This window comes from Bemisia tabaci, chromosome 10, assembly GCF_918797505.1.
Source record: "Bemisia tabaci chromosome 10, PGI_BMITA_v3".
Lineage (NCBI taxonomy): Eukaryota > Metazoa > Arthropoda > Insecta > Hemiptera > Aleyrodidae > Bemisia > Bemisia tabaci.
The window spans coordinates 21,424,809-21,437,562 of record NC_092802.1 but is presented as its reverse complement, the minus strand read 5'-3'; the positions used below and the strand labels follow the sequence as shown (position 1 = coordinate 21,437,562).

The window sequence follows — 12,754 nt, the reverse complement described above, 5'->3', positions numbered from 1 at the left end:
GTATCATGGTGAAAGGTCACTGTGTACAGATTTATATTCTACTCTCTATTCTGATAGATCTTTAAGAGGACACAGTTGTAAACGACATTATTTTGTATATATTTCATGTTCCTTTTTTCGATTAAGCGCATACGTTTGTCGTCTGAAGGATGGTGTGATTCAATTCTGGTCTGATTTTCCGTCTTGTATTTATCTCTGTTTTTCTCACTCTGCTTTTATTAACACAATCTCACCTTTCATAATAACAAGTGACGTGGTCCGATGCTGTTTCTTGAGCTTGATATTCGTCTTTAAGTTAAAAATTAATAGGAATAAACTTTCTTGTATCATATATTTTATTGAATGAACTGAATAATTGTACATAAGCCTAAACATTTTCATTGTGCTCTCGTGTTACCATTTTTTAAAAAGAAGCTAGCGGGAGGTATAAAAAATAAGACCGTGGTAGGAATCTCACCGTGCAAAAAATGCACAGTGCTCTGAAACAATTATTCAAAGTTTCTCTTGATTTATTTGAGCTAAATTTTTGGATTAAAATGTAATTTTACATCCTTTATTGACGCAGTAAGGAACTAAAGTCTACCCTGACGCCCCATCAAGGAACTCCATGTATCATTCCATAAACTTCTTAACACATTTTTCAGATCAACTTTATTGATGGTGAGTAGAATGACAAGTTTCCTCGAGTTCTGAAATTTCCAAAAATTTCCCGACTCACCTCTAATTTAAGAGATATTTCGGGCACAGACTATGATTTACAAATCCGTTCTTTGAGAGAACTGGCTAATTCGTCGTTTCTCAAACGAAGGAACGTAACTCCATTCCAAAGTTGCCAAATTTACTGAAACAATTCATTTTTTTGCACAGTACTATGCAATTTTGGAAAATGTTTGGAGATTTGAGGAAAATATTGGACATTTTCCTGATTTTTTTTTTCATTTTCCATGAGATTAGAAGAAAAAATCAGTGAAATTATCTGTCAGATGTACCTAAGATTCTCTCAGTAAAAATGCAATTTGAGAGTGAAAATTCGGCAACGCTGAAATGTAATTACGTTCCTTCGTCAGAGAAACGAGTAATTCGCGAAATTACGCCCCGTGACATTTTGGTCCAGCCACAATTTTTTTTATCCTTAGTGCCGTCCGCTAGACCGTCTCTTGTGACCTTGGGTTTGCTAGCTAGTTCTACAGAAATAATAATAAGAAGAAGATACATTTCATTCTTATTTACTCCCTTATTCCCAAATTCCCAATTTTTTCCTCCCGAGGAGTTTTCCGCCTGGCAGAAGAATATACTCCTCCATCCATGCGAATCCGCAGGGTCGAATAAGGGAGGAAATAAGAACTTGTATCTTTTCTTATTATTATTTCTGCAGAACTAGCTAGCATACTCAAGGTCACAGGAGACGGCCCGACAGACGGCACTAAGGATAAAAATCCAGTGGAGGGTACACATAGTTGCTTGTGACAACTTAACATCCTCGGCGACTATCATCTTTCCTGCTCGGTACCGCACAGTGGATCGAGTCAATCTAAGAGGTCGGGCATGAAACTTTTGACTATAACTGCGAATTTCGATGTTTAATGGAGATGTTGCATGTGTGAGGGATTTGCGATTTGACTGTTGATTCTTATGTAAAAGTTCGCGAGAAACACGATGGTCCCACTGGTTTTCTCTGAAATCATCTCCCAAGCTAAAAAAAAAAGCTCTCAAGTTGAGGCCAAAATAGAAGGGATATCCCACGCTATCCTGAGAGTCCTTGTCTATATCAAGACAAACTCTCCATGCAAAAATAGGGAGCAAATATATTAGCAGGTTTGCCACTTTACCTAATTGGGGGACTCCAAAACTGATAACACGGCAACCCTGCTAATGCATTTCCTCCCTATCTTTGCATGGATAGTTTGTGTTGATGTAGAGGTGGACTCTCAGGGTAGGGTGGGATATCCCCTCCATTTTGACCTCAACTTGAGAGCTTTTTTTGAGTTTGGGAGTTGATTTCAGAAAAAACCAGTGGCACCATCGTGTTTGAGGGATGCTTCCTATCAGAAATTTCACGAGAAAACCCATGAAACTACTTTTAGAAGCTGAAATTTTTGTTTAAACGGAGTTTTGAGCTTTTAAAGATTCCAAATTTTGTCCGCCCTCTCCCAAAGACTCGATTCACTGTGTGCTGCGGCGCGGCGAGGGAGTAACGAGGTAACCTCCGTCGCGATGCAGTACAGAATACAGCGCCGAGCTTAAATTTCCGAGCGATTAAGCTGAGCTCTCCTGCAAGCGGTCTCGAAAGTAGCTACATAAAAGTGCGCTCCCTTTAAGTCCCCTTCCTTTGCCTTCTCCGACTCCTCAGACTCGCCGTAACTTGAGCGATCGGCTGTATTTAAAAAGACGCCTATGTTGCCATCCAGAGCCAAAATCTGTGACAGGAGTCGGTTACGTTCGTCGAGAAATCTCGTTTCCGTTGTTCAAGGTCGTATTCATTAGGTCCTTTTCGTTCCTTAAACAGGTCCTCACCTTAGGAAGCATCTTACAGTTACCATCGTGCTCTGGAAAAAAAAACACATTGGATCTAGAGTCCAGACTCTTAAAAACATCGACAAGAAATTGTATTCTTGATTCAATCAGAATCTAGCTTAAATCAAGAACCAAGCCTCTTAATTTAAGCGGATTTCGTTTTGATTCAAGCAAAAATCAGATTGGATCAAGAGTATTTTTTCTTGTCAATGTTTTCAAGAGTCTGGACTCTAGATCCAATGTGTTTTTTTTTGTTTTTTTTTCCAAGTGTATAGGTCCTTTTTATTGTTCCTTAGAGAGTTCCTTTCCTTAGGAAGCCTCTTCTAGTTTACTTCGTGCATTGAAAATAAAACTTCGGCCGCGGAAGCCGCACTTACGGGCTATATTGACGTACCGTCCGCGTTCCGGTCTCAGAGGCCGAAAGTTCCAGGTGTAGCACCCAGAGCAATCGAAGCTACGACTCCAGCACCCGGAAATTAATTTCGGCCTCTGAGCCGGGAACGGACGGTTTGTCGATATAGCACTTAGCTTTTTTTTCAGTGTAGGTTCAAGAAGATCCTTAACAACGTGGTAAAAAAGTGCTGAGTCCGCACACTATTTCGCGGGGAAAACAAGTCCCAAAAGTTCCAATATTTCAATTACAGCCAAAAATTTTGGGCTCTAATGAGATTTAGCACAAGACTAAAGGCGGAGGGGGGGTGAGGTTTACCCCTAAGTTAATTATACCATCTTGTTACGCACAGGTCGGGCCATGCACGTCTCTAAGTGTTTTGCTCTGGGAAGATCGTTATCATAACATCATAAAAAGGCATTTTTTGTGTGCAAAATTCGAATAAAAGTTAGCAGTATAACTTTGGAAACGAGTCTTGAAAAAGGTGTCAAAAAGATTTGCCACTGAAAAAAGTCTAAAATACAGAAGAAATCACGTTTATTGTCAGTTTGGTAAATTTTAAGGTAGGTATTACGTGTTTAGGTATTTAAGGTAGTAAAGTTTTTTCCATCGCATTTTGCACTCTTTGTAGTGGCAAATCATTATGATCCCTTTCTAGAATCCATTTCTAAGTCACACTACTCGAGATTTGCAAAAATTTTACTTTCTATAATGCTACTTTCCGGGCCTCCTAAAAGTTCCTTTAATCATATTGTAAACCAAATGGGGTCTCCCTGAGAAAATAAGCTCTTTAAAGAACGACTGTGAGGTTATTATAAGCGGCAACTGTGGAAACTTGCGACATTTTTTTCAAAAGCGTCCGATAAATTTCATTCGCTTTTTGACAAGGTACATCAAAAATAAATCACCCACCATCGACGGGAAGAGAAATTATCGAGGAAAGCGCCCTCTCCCTCGAATTTCTAAATCCCCTCCCCCGCAGTCTCCTGCGGTTTTCTTTTTTCTCAAAAGGGTTCCATTTCCCAGTCTCAAAAGGTGAGGTGGCAGCCAGCCGCCGCGCCGTGGCGACGCTAAAGGCTCGCCTATTCAACGGGTTCCTGAAATTGGCGTTTTTATGAGTCTAAATAATATCACGATCGCGGTTGACAAGTTGCCTCATAAATCCCCTACGATTTTTCTTGCTTCGTTGGTTGAAACTTTTGCTAGAGCGAAAACAAAAGCCGTCGCAAGGAATATTACCCAATTATAATCACATAACGGTCTAGAGACAATGTATTGCAGGAAATCCGCAATAACGATCTGAGTAATTTAGTCGCTGGAGGCAGAAGTTAAGTCAGGGCTAATTTTCGCCCAATGATGATTGATGAGCGACTTGTTTCGCAAAGAATAAAATTAAATTTGCCTAATGATGAGCGATGAATGTCCGAGTGAGCTTTGCTAGGTAATTTTTTGCAAATTGGGTTAGGATTACTAAATCAAGTGCTCAATTTCTGCTAAACGGAACCATATTTGCATTATGACGTGAGCTTTGTCATGCATATACGCTTATGGGCCTCAGGGCTCATATCTTAATGTACGTAGTTCCGTTTGGCAGAAATACGCCCAATTCTCTGGTCTCAAGTCATCATTGGGCGATTTTGAGCGTTGAATTTCAAAAGTAACTTTTACTCTTTAGAGAAAATAGCATCGGTCTGGATAAATTAAGTATAGTGTCTCTGAGCACAGCTGTATAATCTAAAATGTACTTCTAACTTTACAATCTGTGGAAGAAATTTCCGCACTTTTGAGCTTCCGGCTCAAAAGGTAGAGTCCATACTACCTAAGTTTACGCACTTTTATAATGCGGCAGAAGATCAGTTAACACGATTCCGATATACATACAAGCATAAGTCATTTTTTAAATCCTTCTATGTAAATGGAATCATTTTGAAAAATTGTATCCAATTATTATACAATCGAATGATAAAAGCTCGATTTGGCATCTTGAATGTGGGGCATTTTTCAAAGCTCTTTTATGCGTGCATAAATCAATTCAGAGAGGAGATGAGGAAGGGGTGTATTGCCGCCGTTTTACGCACTTTTCAGTTTAAGTAGGGATATAAAATACGGCTCGAGTCCAAAACGGGAGTTTTCCTCCGCTGCGACAGTTTCCTTTACAGGTGCATCTTTTCTCCTTCAGCGTCTTGAATTAATTTTAATCTTCCCAGACGGGAGTCGAAACAGGCTGTTCGGGCTGCCGTCTTAAGGAAGAACACCTTATCAGCCTCCGGGTATTGCCAAATTTCCATTAAGAAAAATCGATATTTCTGGGAAACTTCTGAATGTTATCTGTCTTATTTCTCAGAGGAGTTTAATCGCAGTTTAAGCTACAAACATTTCAAGAAGAAATATTTACCATTCAGAACTAAGTTAAAAAATAAATATTTTATAGGGGGAGATTTGGCAACGGGTGATCGTTCATACGGCGTTGTTCCTTAGTACGGTAGCCGAGACGAAGACGTGTTTCCGTGTGCGATTTTGTTTTATGACCGTTTATGAGACTCAGATCTAGAGCACATTGCTGGAAACCTGCAAAAAATTGGCGATTTTTATGAATAGAGGTCGTTATTTTGGCTCATGCGCAGTCTTAAAAAACAAAAATGTTGACCGTAAACAGGCAAAGGGCCCTAAATTCCCGGAGGTGACTTTTCAGGGGAGCAATTTCTGTCAAATTGGATCAGGGAATGGAATTTTACGCTTAATGTAAATTTTCTCTCTTTTTTCGAAGAGTCGGTTGCATACTTGCCAAGATGGATCTTCAGTTTTGGCCCAATGCGTTTTGGGCACGATAGATGTGTTTCAAATTTTAACCATTATTTTGGAAAAAAACGTATAAAAATCGAAATATTTTTGAGGGGAGGGGGAGTCAGACAGATAAAGAGTAAAGTCTTGTACCCGTTGGTCAACACCGAGGACAAATCACACGCACACGAATGTAGTATTACAATATACTCCAACTCTGTGATGAAGTCATTGCAAAGCACTTTGAGATAACTATTCGTGCTCCTGTGCCGGTCACATTGCCGTCCTTAAAAATTGAAGGCGAGACGTATTCTAACTAAAAATTTCACCAGGTAACTATTCTCTTGATTTCCTCTTACCGCGCAGTTATATTCTTCTGAAAAATAACATTCACTGGAAAAAGAGATATCATTTTGACTTTAAGCGTTGTTTCTTGTCATTTTTTTTTTTTTTTTTTTTTTAATCCGTGGGCATTTAACCTAAATTCAGGTTTATTAGTCAAAGAAACATCGGTTCAGTATCGTTGTATTTAACTTAAACTTAACGATAACCAAAGCTTTTTTAAATGAAGAAAAACTGACCGTAGGTCGAATCCGCACGAATTCAACTAAAATAAAAAATAAAAATTAAAAAAATTGTCAACAAGAAACGACGCTTTACGTCAAAGTAATATCTCAATAAAATTGTGTTTCAGTGTTATGCGGGTCAGTTGTGTAACCCCGGTATGAAGTTACGTTCCTTGGTAACGGCGTTTTGTTCTCGCTGATCCTAGAATCTCAAATCAACGTAAACGATAATCTAACAACTCACTCTCACTAAACCATCGTCGAAACCCATCAGAACTCCGCATGAGCGACACACGATGCTTAATCGTAAACCACCACCACCCCCCCCCCCCCCCCCCCCGAGGAGCAATCAGAGGAAGGATGCACGTCGGTTCGCGAAGACGTTTCTCATAGAGGAGCCATTAATCCGATTAGTGCAGCGTCCAATAAACTAATCAAGGACTTAATTTCTTTACATCTACGTCCCACGCCGCACTGTCCGCGCCATTGTCTGTCGATCGTCTTTTGAAATCTTTTTAAGCTCGTAAAAACCCGAACGTGACCCTTGATCCGAAGCGGAAAGGGCCTGCCGAGCTTCCTCCCCCCACCTCCCCCGCCGTCGTAACCTGCGGGAGGGGGAGGGGTGAGGAGGAAAGCTTTTCAGCACCCCTTCCCTTGCGGTGGAATCCTGGGACGTGGAGTGATGGGATAATGATATTTGTAAGCCCGGACGTGAGGATCGTTGTAAATTTGACCGTTGTCAGATTGCGAATTTTGCTAGGAATGGGCCCGTTGCAAACTTTTGCTCAAAAATAAGAGTTGTTTCGATTCTTAAATGTCTGAAAAATCATCATGAACGCATTGGGAAAATTTGAAATGCACTCCTAACTTCACAATGTGCGTAAGAAATTTTCGTTTTTTTGAGCTTCCCTCTTAAAAAACGATACTTTGGCACTGGTAAACATTTCGTCAGACGTGTTGCTCTATCCAACCCCTTTGCACTAGGATACTACATACTACTCAACATGGCCGAAATCCGCCAAAACCCACGTATGTGCCTAGACGAGATTCTAACCATTTTTTAACAACTCAGCGTGCTTACATTCATGATACCTTCGCGTTGATAAAGATCTGCTTTGGTCTTGTGCTCCCGATTGCAATTTGCGCGCGGAAGGGTCATCTATTGCAGAAACATTGCAGTCACTTTTTTTTAGCAATTGAGGAGCTTTCCGGAAAAAGGGCACATAGAAAAAAATGCATTTGGAGCTTCCATCATTATTCTATGGCCACTGATTGTGAATTACGTTCTTAATCGGGAGTCCAAGCTGCGATGTAAGTTACCATCACTGGCCAGGAAGTAAGAATGGAAACTTAAAATTCATTTTTCTCAAACGTAATTGTTTGCTATGTGCCCTTTTTCCGGAAAGCTCCTCAATTGAATTGTTAAATTAGCAATTTAATTTTTTCCCATAATGCGATTCGTATAACTGAGATTTATGTCTTTGTTTCGTCTTACTTATTCGCGAAATTTCCTCACAATCTTTTCAATCCACAGTAATGACCACCTTGCGTTTTCCGCTATCACAGCCGGCATCCCAGCGAAGTCATCCCTTTCTTTGTTTTTCCGGCGTTTCCCCGCCTTTTTATGGGCAGTCTCCGATTACGGCGCGCTCCGTGTGTCCGAAGCCCTGGGGCGCCCATTAATTTCGCGGCTCCGCGCTTTTATAACGTTTATTACAAATTGCTCGCGTGGACATAACGTCATAACGCCGCTTAATGTGTCTATCGCCGACCCTCGCGCCAATCCGCGCCACGGCGCGGCGTTAACCTTTATGCGACCCGAGATTTCGCGACGGAGCGGGACGGGCCGGAGATGGAGACGCGGATGGAGTTGGGTGGTTTTTGAAAGTATGGTTTTAAATTATAGTCTGATCAGATTAAGGAGAGAGTTGGTGTTGTCTTCGTGCGTAATGAGCATAAGACTTGCAGAATGATACATATCTATGATACCAAAACAATGGTGTTATCAAAAACATAGGGTAAACACGGGAAACAAGGCTAAAAAGTACACATGAAAATCAAAGACGTTTCGGCTCAAAACTGAGCCATTTTCAGTCGGAAGAATACAAATAAAATATAAAAATTCCAAACAGAAACCTGCAGACAACCTGTGTACAACCTACAATGTAGTACACGTTACAATGTAACGCACCATGACGCTGGCTCAAGCCCCCCTCCCCCTAAGTGCGTTACGTAATACTTAAGCGGCTCCTTCTATTCTTTCCTGTTTTCTTATTTTTATCTTCCTCCCTCTTATACTTCCGTCCTTTTCATTTAGTTATTCATACACTTCTCCTCCTTTTATGTTACGCTGGGCTTGACCCTCCGTTCCCCACTAGTAATGCAACGCGCTGACTCAAACCTCCCTCTTTCTCAAGTGCGTTGCGTACTCCTTGAACGGTCCTAAACATTGTCTTCAAGGATAATCTTTTTCCTGCGTGCTTTTTTGAACTACAGTCCCTTTCTCATCGGGCAGTTACATTAAAGGGAACAGCTCCATGTTTTAGTCCTAAAATACCGTCGCTGAAAACAGTATTTTCTCGATGGAGAGGAAAAACCATCCAGAAACATCGGCGAAACTAAGACGTCTCGCGAATTAAATATCAAAAGGCTCTTTGTCGCCGCTCGACGAGTAAATTACGGGCCGATCAAAAGCAACGCGAAAGGCGGGCGTCGCACACTGGACCGAGTCAATAGGAGAAGTCGGACACAATTTGGAAACTTTAAAACGCTTAGAACTCCGTTTATACAGACTTTTGAGGTACTTAAAGTGGTTCCATTGGTTTTCTCGTGAAATTCTCTTCAAGAAGCACCCCTTGAAATTTAAAATGTGACGAAATGAACATCAAAATTTGCAGTTTTAGTAAAAAAAATTTATCCTACTTCTTTGATTGACTCGATCCACTGTGCGGCGTCGGAAAAAAGCGAAATCGTCGCCGCTTACGGATCGAAGCTTTTCATAGCCCCGCGTCGCGGCGTTGACCTTTAGTGTTTCAGAGCCCTTTGAAATACGAGCGAGCAGCTCGAATATTGCCCCCGCCGCGAGACGATTGTCGTTAGCGCGCGCGGGTGTAGCTTTTGAAAGCTCCGCAGCTTTTTGTGTGTTCAAGTTCAAGTTTCCGCTCCCCCCCCCCCGCCGCTCCGGCCCATCGCGGCTCGATCAGCGCGAGTTTTCGCAGCGCTGACTTAATTCACCGTCGAGGGACTTTTTTTTGCGCGTCGCTGTCAAAGAGCAACGGAAGAATGGTGCGTTGACAAATCGGGCGGAAAAAACAAGTTATATTTGCAAAAAGGTTTTTTTTTTTTTTTTTTTTTTTTTTTTTTTTTTTGAACGAAAGTGTTTTATTTTGGTTTACAAGGTGGAACTCTAGAACTATCTGTGACAGTAGATAGCAAGAAAGCCTATAGTACATTCTTAATGAAACCTATCTGTTTAAATTGTTTACAGTTTGCGAAAAGTTGTGAAAGCACTTAGCCCTTGTCTAATCCATGTCTAATGGGTCTCTTAGACCTGCGGGCTGATTATTGAATTTGATAGACACAGCTATAGACAAAGAAAACAAAAGGGGTATGGAGGGATTCTATTGGTGGAAGCGGACGATTGTAATGGACAAAGCGAAGGGAGGTAATAGACCAACTCACGCCACGAGACCCTATACTGAGTCCATAATATTCCTCCTAAGTCGATAGAAATTACCCACTTTAACCAATAAGATTAATAAGTGTAGCACATCACAACTTTCAACGCATATACCAAATGGGAACACATCAGGAATCAGAAGGCGAAGACGAAATTTGAGAGGAATATTATGTAGGGGAAGAGAATGGAAGAGAAAGAAAGGAAGGAGAGGAAAAAGGAGAGGAGAAGACTAGACCAAGTTAAAAAATTAGCCTTGTTCTTCTTCTTATTATTATTCATCTTCATTTTCCTCTCGTTTTCATTCTTGCTACGCTTCTTCTTCCTCCTCTTCACTACTTTTCTCTTCTTCCTCATATTTTCTCCTCCTCCTCTACCTCCTCACTTTCTCCTCCTCTTTATCCCCTCCTTCCTTTTGCCAGCCCGTCCTCATCCATGAACCAAAATGAATGATAAAACTATTTTAACTCCCAAGTAGCTAATATTGCATATCCATCAAATTGAAGGCGAATCGTATTCCTGACTCTGAAATCAGTTTGATCAGGTTCAATTCGCTTCCTAACGGTTGAGAGCTCCGTAAGGAAATCCAGAAAATTCGCCCTGAAAAATTCAACCGGGGAAATGTCTGGGGAACCTCGAATTTTCCGGGCAGGAAAGATTGCAACCTTGTCGGCCATTGGCTGGAGTGGCTTCGATTTACAAGGCAATCGCTTTTCGCTCGGAGTCCCTCCGTTTTTGCCGCGATCTCCGCGAGCGGAACCCGGGAAAGTTGCGAAAGCTCCGTCGATCGAAAGCTCGCCGTTTTTCAAGCGAGAGTCGTCGACGAGCGCATCTGGTTTCGAGTGCTTTGATTTAAGCTCCGCCGCCGCGCGACTTACACTCCTCGAGCTCTCGTTGCGCGGCGGAATGCGATCAAGCACTGTTTTTGTTGCGAAGTGTATCTTTCGCCTCGCTTCATGAGAGTATCGGTGGAAAAGTCGGGAAACATGAACGCTGTTCAAAATACTGATATTCTGATCTCGTGCTGACGATGAAATCGAGGCAACGAGTGTTGCACCCAAGAGACACAGCGAACTGAGTCATATTTCTAGGCGTGAATTCGTTCGAAAACCACGTCGGACACACCAGCAGACTGATTATTTAAATTGATGGACAAAGCTACAGACAAAGAAGACATATAGGGAGTATGGAGCGATCCTTTTGGTTGAAACCTGTAGTTCCTATAGACAAAGGGAGAAAATTATAGACTAATAACTAAGGGGTCCCTCGTTGGTTGCCGTTAGTTAGTCTATTACCTACCTCCTTTGTCCATTGCAACCACCCACTTCCATCAATAGCATCTCTTCATATCTCTTTTGTATCTTTTGTCTATAGCTTTGTCTATCAATTTTAATAATCGGCCGGCAGGAAAGTCTGGAATCCACTCGTAAGCGCACAAATGTAATATTCTGTTCTCGTGTTGACGATGAAATCAAGATTCTTCGAATAAATTGTGACATTATGTGAAGAATCGAAAAAATCAATACTCGTGCGGCATTAAAGTACTCAGGTAGTTTTACCACAGAAAAATTTTGAAGACGAAATGCCAGTGAGCGAAAGATTGCTCAATTGCCGTCTTTGGTATTTAAAATAAAAAATATGCATGGAAGTTAAGAGATCACAAGATTTATCTATCTCGCACACAGTTGATTTAAATTAATTCCTACTCGGAAGTTCCTTGATTTTTAAATTTAGGAATTCCACTTGATCACTCTATTCAGAAAAAGGTTTACGGAAACGTCTAGAATAGTATCCGTGGGTGGCGTAACTATATGTGTGTGCACGAGAACGCTTAAGACTTCGACGAAAATGTTTTTGCTTCTAAAAGCACCCGAAATTCAAGAAAAATCAGGCTTTGCCACAGGTTGCTCTTTATTACCCTTTAAAAAGTATTCTAAATCATTGTAGCTCCTCTACAAAATTACAGGCGTATCATTGAGCTTTTATTCGAAAGTAACTAATTTTATGACACAGATCCGCGAGAGACATCTAGAAAGCACCAGGCAGAAAGAGCCTATGTTCATTTCAAAGTGAGCCTCAAAAGTAGTGTTCTCTTAAACGATCGAATTTTCAATCAAGAAGCAGATGCGCTCTTTTCGCCTAACGTTATTCAGTTACAGCCGGATTTGAGCGAAGATTTACGACACGGGGGCTTATAAGTTACGTTCAAGCCAAAATCAGGCGTAGCTCTCGTCCAGGACAACTTGCGGTGTTGCCAAGCGCACGCGAAAAGTCCCGATTTAAAAGGCGGGGAATTTTGGATCTCCCGCCTGTATAGGCGGTTGATTTATTTTTGGAGTTCCGAATTTAAGTAGCCGTCTAATTAGGGGGGCACGGCATCGCTTGGGGGGCCTCGGGGCCCGGCCAAGCGCCACGCCGCACGGGCAATTAGGGGACTCATTCTTAGACGCCCCCCTTAGTCGAGGGCGCGTGTGTTTTTTTACAATGTTGCAATACGGTCACAAAAATGAATATACAGCGTTGGCAAAGAAGAAAAAGACAGAATGTTTTTATTCCTTCGTATTTGATTGCTCTCATCGAGGTTTTATTCAGATTACTTACTAGATTCCTCATTCTTTTGCTTCTTTTCGGGCATGAAATTCAGTGAGGAGAAAAATGGTCAATCTTTGCATTTTTGACACAGATCAGGAGGAGGGTTTACTTTGTCGTACACTCTCAGAACATGATGACAACTTATCACCTATCGTGAAAAATAAATGAGGAGGTTTATAGAATAGAGATGAAAAATGCGTTCGGTAAAGGTTGACTTTCTTTGTTTTAAAAAGC

The 12,754-nt window shown here is 41.3% G+C and overlaps 1 protein-coding gene across 1 annotated transcript in view; it reads left to right on the top strand.

Annotated features, from left to right (window-relative positions):
- sli (slit guidance ligand) overlaps nt 1–12,754 on the top strand; it is a 505,938-nt gene that overhangs the window by 250,311 nt on the left and 242,873 nt on the right.